A 17093-nucleotide genomic window follows, 5' to 3' on the forward strand; every position below is an offset into this window, starting at 1 on the left:
AGCCGCCTCCCCCGGTTCGGGAAAATTCTCGGTTACTCGGTTGTTCATTGGTTCTCTGTTATAACTCCCGCCTCTCGGTTTCTCTCAGTGGTTCTTGTTAAATTGTATCCTCCCCCTGGCTTCTAACTCATTGGTTGTTTTCCCTTTCCCCAGGGTTTTCAAATTGCCTCTAAAACTGAGGACGAGCCCCGGGCAGAGCCGTCCTAGTCCCATCCCATCGATCCGATCAATCCCATCACATTAAACCTGCTGGAAGCCAGACCTGAACAGCCTCTCTCTTCCTTTGTGTCCGAGCTAACGTGAGCCGATCCATCGGCTCCTGCTGTGTTCCCTCTGCCGAGAAGCCAGCTAGCTAGCCCAGCCAGCAGCTCTTCTCCTGATGCCGAAGTCGCTTCAGCGACACGCAGAAGTAACGCAGCTGGACTGACTCTGACCTGGGGCACGCCAGAGTTGGTGCCTCAAGCACCCAAACACTGCGTTACCCCAGTGTTTGGAAGGTGGGTGAGATCTGGCCCTCAGGAGGCCAAGCCAGCCAGACTTGATGGTAATGGCAGCTTTTGTCTGGGAGCAGCCCTTGGATATCTGGAATTTGGGAGGTGGAATCCCAATTCTGGCCATGGGCACCTTGTTGGGAAGGATGGTTTTTTTCCAGAGGAAAGAAAAGCAAAAAGTTCAGGTGTTTTGGAAGAAGATGAGAGGTGGCCACCATGGGCAAGGACAGCCAGACCTGTCTCTCATGGAAGCTTTGGTCTTGGAACAAGCCTTGGATAACTGGAATTTTGGAGGTGGATTCTCAGTATCGGCCATGGGCACCTGGACATGAAAGATGTTTAATTCCACAGGAAGAAAAGCACAAAGCCCCAGTGTTTCAAAGGCAGATGAGAGGTGGTCCCTGGGAGGCCAAGCCAGGCAGAGCTGTCTGTCCTGGAAGGTTTCACCTGGGAACAATCCTTGGATATACAGAATTTTGGAAGTGGAAACCCAATTTTGACCACAGGCACCTGGACAGGAATGATGGTTCTTTTCCATTGTCAGGAAAGGGTGGAGCACCAATGTTTTGAAGGCAGATGAGAGGTAGCCCCCAGGAGGCCAAGGCCAGCCAGACCCATCTGTCCGGGCACCTTTTGTCACAGAGCAATCCTTTGATAGACGGAATTTGGGAGGCAGAGTCTCAATTTAGGCCATGGGCCCCTGGAGGAGAAGGACAGTTCTGTTCCATAGGAAGGAAAGCACGGAGCCCCAGCGCTGCAGGGCAGGTGAGAAGCAGCTCTGGCCATGCCAAGGTCAGCCAGAGCTGCCAGGCGGCCCCAGGAGCCCAAGGCAGCCAGAGCTGCTCCATGTTCCCTTGGTTCCACGGGGCCCAGCAGTGTCCCAATGGACTCCGTGATTCCATGAGGACCTGCAGGAGCACCATGGTCTCCTTGGATCCACAGGGCCTCTCAGAATCACACCGGCCCCTTGGTCCATGGGGCCCAGCAGTGCCCCGATGATCCCCTCGGATCCAATCCCACAATTACAGGGCTCCCAAGCAAAAACGCAGGAAAAGGAGGAACAGTTCTTTACTCTAAGAACTAAACAAGGCTGAGGGAGGAGAATGAATCCACCAGAAAGCCAAGCCCAGAGCTGTCCTGAAAATCAGTCCTGGCTGGGGTCGGGCTGGGGGTGGCCCCAGCCCCCAGACCCATTTGCTGAGGCCAGGTTTGCACCCCCATCCCCCACCCAAGGGGGCAGGAGGAGTTTTGGGGGTGTGGGGTAACCCCTGCTCAGGGGGAGTGAACACCACCCCCCTTACCCTGACTGGCTCAGGTGTGAAACCCCCAGCCCGGGAAGGCCACACACACAGGGGACAGTGTCACACTCGCCCCTCCCCAGGGGCGGTCTCTGTCCCTGTCACCCCTTGCTCTCCCCCCTTTTCTCTCTCACAGGCTGGGGGGCTTTGCCAAATGGGAGAATCATTTTTCTCTTCCTCCCTGCCACCTTTGTGACAGCTACACAGAGTTTTCCTTCCTTTCAATCATCTGTATTGGGCCGAATTGTCACTTTTCTTTTACAGGAACCTGCAGCAGCTGAGCTGGAGCTGTGCGGGAACCACTGGAGCTTTGAATTGCCACCATAACTGCTTGTGCTGTCGGTTCATTCATGGTTGGGGTTTGTTTGCGTTTTCATCACAAGGGACTTGTGGGAAGAGCAAACATTACTCAAAGCATTTTGTGTAGAGTTGAGTTTGATTTCTGCCAAATTTATTTGGTCTGGTGCCCAGGGGATGCTGGGGAGGGGTTTGGGGGGGTTATCCCTGTCCCTCTCAGCCCAGGGCATTCCCGAGGGGGTGTCCCTGTCCCTCTCAGCCCAGGGGATGCTCGGGGGTCTCTGTCCCCCTCACCCTGGGGGATGCTCAGGGGTCTCCATCCCTCTCACCCCAGGGAATGCTTGTGCGGGGCGGGGGACCAGGGGCTCTGTGTCCCTCTCACCGCTGAGTGTGCTCAGGGGGTGAGGGGCTCTCCGACCTTCTCACACCTGGGGAGGCCAGGGGTGTCCCTCTCACCCCTGGTGTGACCCCACCCAAGCATCATCGGGGTGAGAGGGACAGAGACACCCCCAAACCCCCACAAGCACCTCCCGAGAATCCCGAGGGGAGAAGGACAGAGACCCTCACTGGGCACCGAATGGGGTGAGAGGGACAGAGACAGTCTCAGTCCTCCTCTGCCAAATATCACCCTGAACCCAAAATTCCCCCCAAATACCAGTAAAATGGTGAGACTTTAGATGTCTGTCCTGGGTTGCAGTGTATTCTATTACCATCCCCATCAGCCGTTGAAATCAGGTGGGGCAGTGTTTCCTTGCCTCCTCCCCCCAGACTATCTTGCTGTTAATGGCCCATCATTGTCCTGCCGCATGACTCAGAGATAACTCCCTCTGGACTATCATCTGTTAATGAGCCCAATCAACACCTGGCCTTATGACTCATTACCCCATTGTGAGATGCTCCACCCAGAGGGAGGAACCAAGCATCCCAGCGTGGATATAAGCTGAGGCTGAACACCAGAGAGGCGGCCTTTCCACTGGATTTCCAGAGGACAGGAGCTACACAGCCACCACTGGACCTTCTGAGGAAGAGCAGACCCTCTTTTCTACAGGATCACCGCTTCAGAGGACTGCAGCCATAATTCTAGCAGACTGCTACCACCACCCTGCCTAACAGGGACTCAGGTTGTATCTTGACTCTGTCAGTTTGAACCAGTGTTTTTCTTTTAGTTTTTTTTTCTTTCCTTTTCTTTAAACTTCCCCATTAAATTGTTATTCTGACTTGGTGCCTCCCACTGGTTTGTTTTCAAACTAGTACATAATTTGGCGCCCAGTGTGGGGCAGCTCTGAGAGAAAGTCAGAATTACAATTTTGTGTTAACGGAAACCTATTCACCATGGTGCTCAGCTTGTCTACGTGGGTACTGTATCTTGCTCTCTATATTTTTCCTCACATGGGGAACTACCTGCCTGTAGTATTACTCCTGTTAAAACCAGGGAATGGTATGAGAATTGCTTTAATGGTTTATTATGTCTACAGCATAATAACCTGCGAGGCGATGAATACCATTCGGAGTATATACTCAGTTTTGTTTGGCTGTCCTAGTCTGGGCTCCTATGTCTGGGGTCTCCTCAACAATCGCACCCAGCCCCTGGTGGGAGGAGTAGAGAGTGGTTTCTTCCAGCCTTTCAGGCCAGGCACAGCAGTTTTTGAAAATATTGAATTCCCTCTGGATGTCAAAGACGGCATAAACTTGCTGTCAGTTCTGCTTTGTCTTCTCTGTACAGCCTGCACCATGTACACCATGCTTAGGATCAGAGCCATGGCACAGCATCCTCAGGATGAGGGAGGGAAAAAGAGCAGAGCAACAAACATCATGCCTACGCAGACTGACACAGAGGAGAAAGGAACCAAATGCAAAGCAACAGCGTCCATGTCTACTCAGACTGTCACCGAGGAGAAAGAACTCAGATGCAAGACAACGGCGTCCATGTCTACGCAGACTGACACAGAGGAGAAAGAAACCAAATGCAAAGCAACGGCGTCCATGTCTACGCAGACTGACACAGAGGAGAAAGAAACCAAATGCAAAGCAACAGCGTCCATGTCTACGCAGACTGACACCGAGGAGAAAGGACCCAGATGCAAGACAACGGCGTCCATGTCTACGCAGACTGACACCGAGGAGAAGGGAACCAAAAGCACTCTCAGTGTCCCCATGCAAACCGTCACCGAACCAGAACAGCCTAAACCAATTGCAGTTGCCCCCGTTCAGAAGAAGAAATCAAAAAGCAAATCAGCCCGCATTGTGACTGACGAGGATGCAGCAGGACCTTCGCACCCAGCAGAAGAGGCAGAGCCAGAGATCATCACTCGGTCGCTATCCCTGGGTGAGCTGCGTGACCTGCGGAGGGAATTCACCCGCCAGACGAACGAGTCTATCCTGACCTGGCTGCTCCGCATCTGGGACGCTGCAGCCAATGACACCATTCTGGACGGAAGTGAGGCCAGGCAGCTGGGATCTCTGTCCCGGGATGTGGTCATTGACCAGGGGATCGGGAGAACCCAAGAAACTCTCAGCCTCTGGCGGCGACTGCTTACAAGTGTAAGGGACAGGTACCTTTGTAAAGAAGACCTCCAGGTGCACCAAGGAAAATGGAGCACAATGGAACAAGGTATCCGGTGCCTGAGGGAATTGGCTGTGCTGGAGATCATTTTCTCAGAAGACGAGAGATTTCCTAAGAGCCCAGATGGTGTCCAGTGCACGTCACAGATGTGGTTGAGGTTCGCACGCCTTGGACCAGAGATATACTCCCGTTACCTGGCAACGCTGCAATGGAGGGAAGGCGAGGACAGGGTGGGCGTCTTGGTGAACAAACTGAGGATTTACGAGGACACCGTCACAGCCCCGTTTCGCACCCATGTCTCATCCGTGGAAACAAGTCTTTTGGCTGAGCAAGTCCGGAGCTTGATTGAAGAAGGCCATCAGAAACTGAAAAAGGAACTTAAGGAAGAGATTTACCCGATCTCGCCAGAACCAACAAGAGTCTCTGCCATTAGGAGCCGGCGTCCCCCAACCAGGGAGAGAGGATACACCCCACGAGGTAACCTCTGGTTTTTCCTTCAGGAACATGGAGAAGACATGAGTAAGTGGGATGGAAAACCCACCTCCTCCTTAGCAGCTCGGGTACGTGAACTAAAAAGAGGGACAACTACCACAAGAAGCGCATCTAGAGTCAATATTGCTCCGGTCTCTCGCACACAGAACTCCAGACGGTACCGGAATGATAATATGACCGATCCTCTTGAAGGGACCTCAGGAACGTATTCACCGGAAGGGAGCAACATGCAACATGACCAGGAATAGAGGGGCCCTGCCTCTAGCCAGGTAGAGGAAAGGGAGAATCGGGTCTTTTGGACTGTGTGGGTCCGATGGCCTGGCACATCTGACCCACAAAAATACACGGCTTTGGTTGACACCGGTGCTCAATGTACTCTGATGCCATCAAGGTATGTGGGAGCAGAACCCATTTCTATTTCTGGAGTGACAGGAGGATCCCAGCAGCTGACTGTACTGGAAGCTGAAGTGAGTTTAACTGGGAACGAGTGGCAGAAACACCCCATCGTGACGGGCCCGGAGGCCCCGTGCATTCTCGGCATAGACTATCTCAGAAATGGATATTTCAAGGACCCAAAAGGACATCGTTGGGCTTTTGGGATAGCTGCTGTGGAGACAGAAGATATCAGACAACTGAGTACACTGCCTGGCCTCTCAGATGACCCCTCTGCTGTGGGACTGCTGAAAGTTGAAGAACAACAGGTGCCAATCGCCACAGCAACAGTGCACCGCCGGCAATACCGCACCGACAGAGACTCTGTGGTTCCCATCCATGAGATGATTCGCAAACTGGAGAGCCAAGGGGTGGTCAGCAAGGCCCATTCACCTTTCAACAGCCCTATATGGCCAGTGCGTAAGTCCAGTGGAGAATGGAGGCTGACGGTGGATTACCGTGGCCTGAATGAGGTCACGCCACCATTGAGTGCCGCTGTGCCGGACATGTTGGAACTTCAGTACGAGCTGGAGTCCAAAGCAGCGAAGTGGTACTCTACTATTGACATTGCCAATGCGTTCTTCTCCATTCCTTTGGCAGCAGAATGCAGGCCCCAGTTTGCTTTTACCTGGAAGGGTGTGCAATACACCTGGAATCGACTGCCCCAGGGGTGGAAGCACAGTCCCACCATTTGCCACGGACTGATCCAGACTGCATTGGAAAAGGGTGAGGCTCCAGAACATCTGCAATACATCGATGACATCATTGTGTGGGGAAACACAGCAAAGGAAGTGTTTGAGAAAGGAGAGAAAATCATCCAGATTCTCCTGGAAGCTGGCTTTGCCATCAAAAGGAGCAAAGTCAAGGGACCTGCTCAAGAGATCCAGTTCCTGGGAGTAAAGTGGCAAGATGGACGGCGTCAGATTCCCACTGAGGTCATCAATAAGATCACTGCGATGTCTCCACCGACCAACAAGAAGGAAACACAAGCTTTCCTAGGCGCCATAGGTTTCTGGAGGATGCACATTCCCGAGTACAGCCAGATCGTGAGTCCTCTCTACCTGGTTACCCGCAAGAAGAATGATTTCCACTGGGGCCCTGAACAGCAGCAAGCCTTCGCCCAGATCAAGCAGGAAATCGCTCATGCGGTAGCCCTTGGCCCAGTCAGAACAGGACCAGAGGTGAAGAATGTGCTCTACTCTGCAGCCGGGAACAATGGTCTGTCCTGGAGCCTCTGGCAGAAGGTGCCTGGTGAGACTCGTGGCCGACCACTGGGATTCTGGAGCCGAAGCTACAGAGGGTCTGAAGCCAACTACACTCCCACAGAGAAGGAAATCTTGGCAGCCTATGAAGGAGTCCAAGCTGCCTCTGAGGTAATTGGCACTGAAGCACAGTTGCTTCTGGCACCCCGACTACCGGTGCTGGGTTGGATGTTCAAGGGAAAGGTTCCTTCCACGCATCACGCCACCGACACCACATGGAGCAAATGGATCGCCCTCATCACACAGCGTGCCCGTATTGGAAACCCGAATCGCCCTGGGATTCTAGAAATTATAACAAACTGGCCTGAAGGTGAGACTTTTGGATTATCTTCTGAAGAAGAGGAAGAGCAAGTGACTCGTGCTGAGGAAGCCCCACCATATAATGAGCTACCGGAGACTGAAAGACGTTATGCCCTCTTCACTGATGGTTCCTGCCGAATTGTAGGCGCTAACCGAAAGTGGAAAGCTGCAGTATGGAGCCCCACACGACGAGTTGCACAAGCTACTGAGGGACAAGGTGGATCGAGTCAGGTTGCAGAGCTTAAAGCCGTCCAGCTGGCTTTGGATATTGCTGAACGAGAGAAGTGGCCGAGGCTCTATCTCTACACCGACTCGTGGATGGTAGCTAATGCTCTGGGGGGATGGCTGGATCGCTGGAGAAAGGCCAACTGGCAGCGCAGAGGGAAACCCATCTGGGCCGCTGAGATTTGGCAGGACATCGCCACCCGAGTAGAGAAGCTGACCGTGAAGGTTCGACACGTGGATGCACATGTACCCAAGAGTCGGGCTAATGAAGAGCATCGCAACAACGAGCAGGTGGACCGAGCTGCTAAGGTGAAAGTATCTCAGGTGGATCTGGACTGGCAGCACAAGGGAGAATTATTCCTAGCTCGTTGGGCCCATGATGCCTCTGGTCATCAGGGGAGAGATGCAACATACCGATGGGCCCGTGACCGAGGGGTGGACCTTTCCATGGACAGCATCTCACAGGTCATCCACAGTTGTGAGACCTGTGCCGCAATCAAACAGGCCAAGCGGGTGAAGCCTCTGTGGTACGGTGGACGATGGTCAAAGTACAGGTATGGGGAAGCCTGGCAGGTTGATTACATCACCCTTCCCCAAACCCGCCAAGGCAAGCGCTACGTGTTGACCATGGTTGAAGCGACAACTGGATGGCTGGAGACCTACCCTGTGCCTCATGCTACAGCCCGGAACACCATCCTGGGCCTGGAAAAGCAAGTCCTGTGGAGACATGGCACCCCTGACAGGATCGAGTCGGACAACGGGACTCATTTTAAGAACAGCCTCATCAACACCTGGGCCAGAGAACACGGTATTGAATGGATATATCATATTCCTTATCATGCACCAGCTGCCGGAAAAGTTGAACGCTGCAATGGACTACTTAAAACCACCCTAAAGGCACTTGGTGGGGGTACCTTCAAAAATTGGGAAGTGAACTTAGCAAAGGCCACCTGGATGGTCAATACCCAAGGGTCCATCAATCGAGCTGGTCCCGCCGAGTCTGAACCCTTGCACACAGTGGATGGAGATAGAGTCCCTGCGGTACACCTGAGGGGTATTTTAGGAAAGACTGTTTGGATCAATCCCACCTCAGGCAAAGGCAAACCCATCCGTGGGATTGTCTTTGCTCAAGGACCTGGTTGCACTTGGTGGGTAATGCAAAAAGATGGGGAAACCCATTGTGTACCACAAGGAGACCTAATCTTAGGTGAGAACGGTGCGTAGGGTTTCATTGTGTGTATATATATATATATATATATATATGTATGTGTGTGTAGAGTTTAAAGAAGGTATTGATTTGGGATGATGTAGATGGTAATAGAATAAGGGGTGGATAATGTCCTGGATTGCAGTGTATTCTATTACCATCCCCATCAGCCGTTGAAATCAGGTGGGGCAGTGTTTCCTTGCCTCCTCCCCCCAGACTATCTTGCTGTTAATGGCCCATCATTGTCCTGCCGCATGACTCAGAGATAACTCCCTCTGGACTATCATCTGTTAATGAGCCCAATCAACACCTGGCCTTATGACTCATTACCCCATTGTGAGATGCTCCACCCAGAGGGAGGAACCAAGCATCCCAGCGTGGATATAAGCTGAGGTTGAACACCAGAGAGGAGGCCTTTCCACTGGATTTCCAGAGGACAGGAGCTACACAGCCACCACTGGACCTTCTGAGGAAGAGCAGACCCTCTTTTCTACAGGATCACCGCTTCAGAGGACTGCAGCCACCATTCTAGCAGACTGCTACCACCACCCTGCCTAACAGGGACTCAGGTTGTATCTTGACTCTGTCAGTTTGAACCAGTGTTTTTCTTTTAGTTTTTTTTTTCTTTCCTTTTCTTTAACTTCCCCATTAAATTGTTATTCTGACTTGGTGCCTCCCACTGGTTTGTTTTCAAACTAGTACACAGAGGGATGGAGAAAAATGCATTGGCAATGTCAATAGTGGCGTAGCACTTCGCTGCTTTGGACCCCAGCTCGTACTGGAGCTCCAACATGTCCGGCACGGCAGCGCTCAGCGGTGGAGTCACTTCATTCAGGGCACGATAGTCCACAGTCAATCTCCATTCTCCTTCAGATTTGCGCACTGGCCAGATGGGGCTGTTGAAGGGTGAGTGGGTCTTGCTGACCACCCCTTGGCTCTCCAGCTCACGGATCATCTTGTGGATGGGAATCACAGCATCTCGAGTTGTCCGGTACTGTCGGCGATGCACTGTCGAGGTGGCAATTGGTCCTCTTTGTTCTTCCACCTTCAGAAGGCCGACTGCAGACGGGTTCTCTGATAGCCCAGGCAAAGTGTTCAATTGCTTAATGCCCTCTGTCCCCACGGCAGCTATTCCAAAAGCCCACCTGAATCCCTTTGGGTCTCTAAAATACCCTTTCCGGAGGAAGTCTATGACCAAAATGCACGGGGCCTCTGGGCCAGTCACAATGAGATGTCTCTTCCACTCATTTCCAGTCAGGCTCACCTCAGCTTCCACCAAGGTCAAATTTTGTGATCCACCTGTTACACCAGAAATAGAAACAGATTCTACCACCACATGCTGCGATGGGATTATTGTACACTGCGCACCAGTGTCAACCAAGGCATCATACTTTTGTGGTTCTGATGTACCAGGCCAACGAATCCACAGAGTCCAAAAAACACGGTTTTCCCTGACCTCTATCTGGTTAGAGGCAGGGCCCCTCTATGCCTGGTTATCCTTCTTTCCCTGGGCCTGTATCTTAGAGGTTCCTTCATGGGAATTGGACATGCCATCGTCTTTTCCATCATTTCCTGCAGTTTGGCTACAGGCAACTGGAGCTACTTCCTTTTTGGTAGATCCTCCTTTCTGAGACTTGCGCTCCTTCAATTCACTCACTCGTGCTGCCAGAGCAGAAGTGGGTTGTCCACCCCACTTCCTCATGTTTTCCCCACTGTCACACAGGAAATTCCACAGCTCACTTCGTGGGATGTACCTTCTCTCTGGGGAACGTCCGCAGAGAAGGCACTCTTTAATCTCCTGGTGATTCCTTTCCATCTTATCTTCCATTTTCTGCATATGTGTTTCCACAGCTGCGATTCTTGCATGTGTTGGGCCATGCACAGAGTCTGCATATGCTTGGAGCTTCACTGCCATATCCTGCACGGTCTCATTTGCACCGTAGTCCAGTTTCATTATTGCTAAAGCAGAAGCGTATTCTGGTGGCCCAAGCTGTATGAGTTTTCGCCACATGTATGGAATAACTCTGGCCTGGTCTGGACTTCTCAATCCTGGGTCATTTGTGAAGACAACCTCTACCACCCCTAGTTCTCTCAGGCGCTGGATCCCTTGTTCTATGGTCTTCCACTGGGTTTGCTGCATGTAGAGATCATCTCCGCACATGTATCTTTCAGTTACGCCTGTCCAAAGACTGGTAGAGTCAGCCCCCCTTTTCATCACTTGGTCGATCACTGGATCATGTGACAGGGATCCCAAATGCCTCACTTCAGCACCGTCCAGCATCACATCATCACCTGCAGCATCCCAAATACGGACCATCCAACTGATTATGGATTCATCGGACCGTTGGGTGTAATCCTTTCTTAGGCTGTGAAGGTCCTTTATGGACATGGACTCAGTAATGGTTTCTGTGCCTGAGTCCATTGGTGGTTTTGAGGTTCCTTCCCCTGCATCTTTTGAGGTCCCTTCCCCTGCATCATCATCATCTTTCACTGGGTGATCAGTTTTGGTTGTGTGCTTTTTCCTTGTGACAGGAGCCACTGTCATTGGCTTTGACTCTCCATCTAGTTTGGGCTTGCTGTCTGGTTTATCTGCAGCCTGAGTGACTGGGTGTCATAGGTTAGCAAGCATAGTCCCGGAAGGGACGTCCTTGCTCAGGGGTGCTTACAGTTTCCTCTGGGAACTGACAGAACCTATCAGCGGCCAGTTTGAATATGGACAATTCTCTAAACCACTTAAAGTTGTGAACACCTCTGTGATCCACCTTTAAGAATAGGCAAACTCCCCCTCCAAGCTCTCTCTTGTTTCCGGCGCTGGGACAGGTGGCTGCGGGCCCCGTGTGGGGGCCAGCGGGCCCAGCCAGGCCCTGCTTGGGCCAGGCCGGGCCGGGCCACGGCCATCCTGAAGCCATGGACCTGTTCCAGCCGTGGAACCCCCCCCCACTGCCTTGCCGTGGGCAGCCGGAGCGGCTCGGCTCTCCCCCCTCTCCACTGCGATAAGAAAAATTCAACATTCCAGCTGCAAAGCTGCAAGGCCGAGGTGAGATTAACCCTTTTTATTGCTGTGAAGAGCTGAAAACCTGAGGGAAGAGAGAGAGGAGATGCTTAAAGCTGAAATTCTGTTGTGAAGCTATGATATATAAGAGTATCCTGTTGTAATTTCATGAAGATATGGGGGGTGGAGTGTTCAACTCGTAAGCAAAAGCACCTGCACTGAGATAGGCAGATGCTGACGCAGCTGTAATTTCATGAGAAGTTTGCACAGGGAGAGATGGACCAGATGAGGACTTTTGCTCCAAACGGGAAAGGAGAAACCTCAGTTCCTAGAAATGCTCCCAGAGACAGTCCTAACGATGAAGATGAGGAAGACCCTTTGCTCCCAGGGAAGGAGAAGGGCCTCTGTTTTTTGTTTCTGAATGGCTCAACCTTAAAATTGTACCCCAAAAACTTCAAGAGTGGACCCTTGAAAGCAGTTGCGGGAAAAGCTGCAAGTCGGGGGAAGGGACTCACATGCGAGCAGAGAGACTCCTCTTCCTAAATGGACTGAACAATATTTGGAAGTGGGCGGCTGGCTCGTTGTGATAATGTTTTCATAGCACGAGCAAGAAGAGACTTCTCTTTGTAAATGGACTGAACAAGGTTATTATGGAAGTGGTAACAGACTGAACATCTCAAGGGTTGTCTTTTTACATTGTCAGTGGGAGAAGGGAGGAAGGTGGGGGGAGGAGAGTTCTGAAGGTATGGTGTAATTTTTTTTCCCTCTTTTAGATTTGTTAATAAACTTCTTTATATTCTTTCAAGTTTGGGGCCTGCTTTGCGTTTCCCCTAATTCTTATCTCACAGCAGATAAACAGTAATGAGTATTTTGGACCAAACCACTACACTAAATTGGTGTTTCCGCCCGGTTACAAACCCAACCCGCGACACCAGGGCTCTGCCAAACGTGGCTCCTCTGATGGGAGATGGAGTTGGAGCAGAGGACAAAGCTCTTCCCGCAGTCGGGGCACTCGCAGGGCTTCCCTTAGCGGTGCCTCCGTTGGTGTCTGGTCAAGTGAGAGCTCCTGGAGAAGCTCTTCCCACACTGAGGACACTCGTAGGGCCTCTCCCCAGTGTGGATGCACTGGTGGACGAACAAGTGAGAGCTCTGTGAGAAGCTCTTCCCACACTGGGGACACTCGTAGGGCCTCTCCCCGGAGTGGATGCGCTGGTGGGTGACGAGGGTGAAGTTTCGGTTGAAGCCCTTCCTGCAGTCGGGGCAGCGGAAGGGCCTCTCATCCGTGTGAATCCGCTGGTGCCGGAGGAGAGTGGAGCTGGTCTGAAACCTCTTCCCACACTCAGGACACTCGTAGGGCCTCTCCCCGGTGTGGATGCGCTGGTGGGTGATGAGGTGGGAGTTTTGCTTGAAGCCCTTCCTGCATTCGGGGCAGCGGAAGGGCCTCCCCTCTGTGTGAATCCGCTGGTGCAGGAGGAGATGGGAGCTGGTCTGAAACCTCTTCCCACACTGGGGACACTCATAGGGCCTCTCCCCGGTGTGGATGCGCAGGTGGCGGATCAGGTCAGAGTTGTACCTGAAGCTCTTCCCACATTCCCCACACTTGTGGCGCTTCTCCCCATTGTGAAGCTGCTCATGAGCCACCAGCTCTGACCTCTGGCTGGATCTCCGGCCGCCTTCCCCGCACAGGGTGGGTCTTTCCTCCTCAGAGCACCCTGGGCTGCGTTTGCAGCCCCTCCTCCTGCGGGATCTCCGGGGCTTTTCCTCCCCGTTGGATTCCTGCGCCGTGGAGCCGCTCAAAACGGCCTCTTCCACCAGGTTCTGCTGCGGGGATTTGTCCTCCCTGGGCTCCGTGCTCAGCTCCTTGTCTGGGGAGGAAGGACAAGGAGAGGATGGGATTTGCCTCCGGGCCACAGGGAAGGGCAAGGAGATCCCCCCAGTCCGTCCCCGGCAGGACGGCGTCGGCAGCGGGGTTGTCCTGCAGCCGGGGGCGATGCTGGGCTGGGAGATGGAGCAGGAGAGAGGGGAAAGGGGCACTGACTTCCTCCTCACCTGCCTGGGGCTCCCGGGGCATCTTCCTCTTCCTCACAGCCTCCTCCTCCATCTGGCCAAGGGTTGGGAATGGGAAATCCTGGTCTGGGGAGAAACTAGGGATGAGCACTTTGACTTTACAGGTCCTTCTGCCAAGTCCATCTCTAGAAGTCACTGGGCACAGTGTGTCCATAAAAATCTGCTCTGAAAAAGCCTCTCAGGAGTTCCCTCTCTCTGGTCTCTCCCCTTTGGTGTTTGGGGGTCCCCTCTGTCCCAGCTGCTGGGGTCCCTCTTTCATTGGGATTCCTCCTCTCTCCTTGGTCTCTACCCTCCCCAGGCTGCTGGGAGTCCAGGAATCCAAAAGCTCCCCTCTTTGGTCTCCCCACTTAGGGATGCTGGGGGTTATGGGGTCCCCAGGTCCCTTCTCCCCTTATTCTCTGCTTCGGGGTGCAGGGGGTCCAAGGAGTCCCCCCTGCCCCTCTCCAGGCTGTTGAGGCTCCCGCGAATGGCGGCGCTCCCCCCTCTCTGGGCTCCCCACTTTGGGGCCCTGGGGGTCACAGGGGTTCGCTCCTCCAGACTGCCGGGGCTCCCCTGCTCCCGGTACTGCCCCTCTCTGCTCATCCCACTCTGGGGCTCCCGAGGTTCCCCCTCCGGCTCTCCCAAGGGGTCCCGCAGCCCCCTGGCTCCGGGCTGGAGGTGGCTGTGCCTGACCCGGGCAGACCCAACCCCCACCACGGGGCGTACCCCACATCCCCCTGCCCGCTGCCAGGGCTCTGCTGGCACCGCCACCGGGACCCCCAGAAACACCTCCTGGGGACCCCCAATGTCCTCACAAGGGGCATTTTCTGCTCAGCTTTGGAGTTCTTCATTCTCCAAACATCCCCCCAAAAAACCCAACCCAGGGAACCCCCCGGGATATCTGGGCTGAGCTCCCCCTCCCCGGGCACCTGCGGGATGGGGGGCGATGATCCCACGGGTGGGGGGCTGTGAATTCAGGGAGCGCTCAACCTCATGTGGGGAGTGACTGGGTCTGAACTGGGGGCAACTGGGTTCAACTGGAACCACACTGGAAGATAATGGGAACAGCTGTGCCCATGCTGGGGTCATACTGGGATCCTACTGGAACTGACTGGGCTCATACTGGGAGTATCTGAGAGGGACTGTGATCATACTGGAATCAGACTGCAAGGGACTGGAAAGGTACTGGACATGACTGGAACCATACTGGAGGTGACTGGGAGCAACAGAGACCATGCTGGGAGCAAATGGGATCGTATTTGGAGTAACTTGGAGTGACTGGATTCATACTGGGAACAACTGGGCCCACACTGGGAGTGACAGGGAGGCACTCTGGGCATGACTGGAATAATACTGGGAGTTATCTGGGAGTGACTGGGTGCAGCTGGGATCATACTGGGAATGACTGGAAGCAACTCGGAATCATACTGGCATTGAGAGGGAGCAGCTGGGATCACATTTGGGGACACTGGGACCATACTGGAAGTGACTGGAACCATACTGGCAGTGACTACGGGTCCTACTGGGATCATCCTGGGAGCCACTGGGATTACAGTGGGTGTGAATGGAACCTGACTGGGGGTTACTGGGAGCTGCTGGGCCCATGCTGGGAGGAAAATGTGGACACATTGGGAGCAACTGGGATCAACTGGAAGGTACTGGAACCATGCTGAGGGGACTGAGACCACAACTGGCATCATACTGGGAGCAACTAGGACTACACTTTGGGCAACTGCAAGAAACTGGGATCATGCTGGAAGACCCTGGAAGTAACTGGGAAAGACTGGGATCATTCTGCGGTAACTGGAACCTTACTGGAGCAACTGGGAGTGCCTGGGTATGACTACAAACATGCTGAGGGCAACTGGGATATACTGGGAGTGTCTGTAACCATACTGGGGGTGACTGGAACCACACTGGGAACAGCTGGGATCATGCTGGGGGGAAATGAGACCACGCTGGGGGCACCTGGGAGCAACTGGATCTATGCTGGGGGCAACTGGGCGTGACTGGGACTATTCTAGGGGCAACTGGGATCATACTGGGAGGAACTGGGAACAACTGGAACTATGCTGGGGGCAACTGGGATCATACCGGAATCACAGTGGGTCCATGCTGGGTGAGACTGGCATCATACTGAGGGTGACTGGAATCATACTGGGATTGACTGGGAGTGGCTGTGAACAACTGGAATCGTGCTGAAAGCAGCTGGGAAGAATTGGGAAGGAGTGGGAGCATGCTGGGGGTGACTGGGATATACTGGGAGAGACAGGGAGTCACAGGGATCATACTGGAGGCTACTGGGCTCATGCTGGCATTGACAGGGAGCTACTGGGATCACACTGGGGGCCACTGGCATCATACTGGGGGTGACTGGGATCATCCTGGGATTATAGTGGGTGTCAATGGGGGTTACTGGGAGCGACCAGGCCCATGCTGAGAGCCTACTGGGGATGCACTGGGAGGAACTGGGAATGATAGGATGCATGCTGGTGACAACTGGGATGTACTGGCAGTGACTGGGATAAATCTGGGGGCAACTGATCCATGCTGAGGTAACTGGGAGTGCCTGGGAATGACCACAAGAATATTCAGGGCAACTGGGATATACTGGGAGTGCCTGAGACCATGTGGGTGGTGACTGGGACCACACTGGGTGTGACTGGGAATGTGCTGGGGAAAACTGGGACCATGCTGGGGGCAACTGGGAGCAATTGTGAGTGACTGGGGCCCTGCTGGGAGAGACTGGCATCATACTGGGAGTGACTGGGACTATCCTGGGGCAACTGGGAGAACTGAGAACACACTGGACAAAAGTGGGAGGAACTGGGAGCAACTGAGACTGTGCTGGGGGCAAATTGCATCATAATGGGGAGTGACTGGGAGTGACTGGGTTCATACTGGGTGCAACAGGGAATCTGCAGGGAGTGAGGGGAAGTGACCAGGATCATACTGGGACTGACTGGGCTCATACTGGGACTGAGGAGGAAACTGGAACCACTCGGGGAGGGAACTGCGCTCATACTGGGAGCAGCCATTTCCCAGCCCCGGGACCCCCGAGCCCCTTTCCCAGCCCCGGGACCCCCGAGCCCCTTTCCAGCCCCGGCACCCCCGAGCCCCTTTCCCGGCCCCGGCACCCCCGAGCCCCTTTCCCGGCCGTGCCGCCCCTGCAGCCCCCAGACCCCCCCGCCGGGGTCCCGCCAATCCCAGGGGTCCCCCCTCTCGGGCTCCCCGCTTTGGCCTTCTGGGGCTCTCCTCTCTCCGGGGTCCCGCTTAGGGAAGCCGCGGCTCTCCCGGGGCTCCCCAAAACCGGTGTCCCCCCGCCCCCGCCGGCCCCGCGCCGTCCCCACGGGGCCCCGGCAGAGCTCGGAGGGCCCGGCCCGGGAAGCCCAACCCCCACCGCGGGGGGACCCGCATCCCCCCGCCCCCGCCGGGGCTCTGCCGCCACCGCCACCCCCAAAAATACCTCCCGGGATCCCCCGATATCC

At 54.2% G+C, this 17093-nt stretch overlaps 1 pseudogene across 1 annotated transcript in view; it reads right to left on the minus strand.

The window, feature by feature from the left end:
- Positions 1–352: 352 nt before the first annotated feature.
- LOC309585743 (olfactory receptor 14J1-like) overlaps positions 353–17093 on the minus strand; it is a 62447-nt pseudogene continuing 45706 nt past the window's right edge. Inside the window, exon 3 of the transcript in view lies at positions 353–434. The product of the transcript in view is annotated as an olfactory receptor 14J1-like (transcript). The remainder of the gene's footprint in view (positions 435–17093) is intronic.

This window comes from Coloeus monedula (assembly GCF_965178545.1).
Source record: "Coloeus monedula genome assembly, contig: HAP1_SCAFFOLD_212, whole genome shotgun sequence".
Taxonomy (NCBI): domain Eukaryota; kingdom Metazoa; phylum Chordata; class Aves; order Passeriformes; family Corvidae; genus Coloeus; species Coloeus monedula.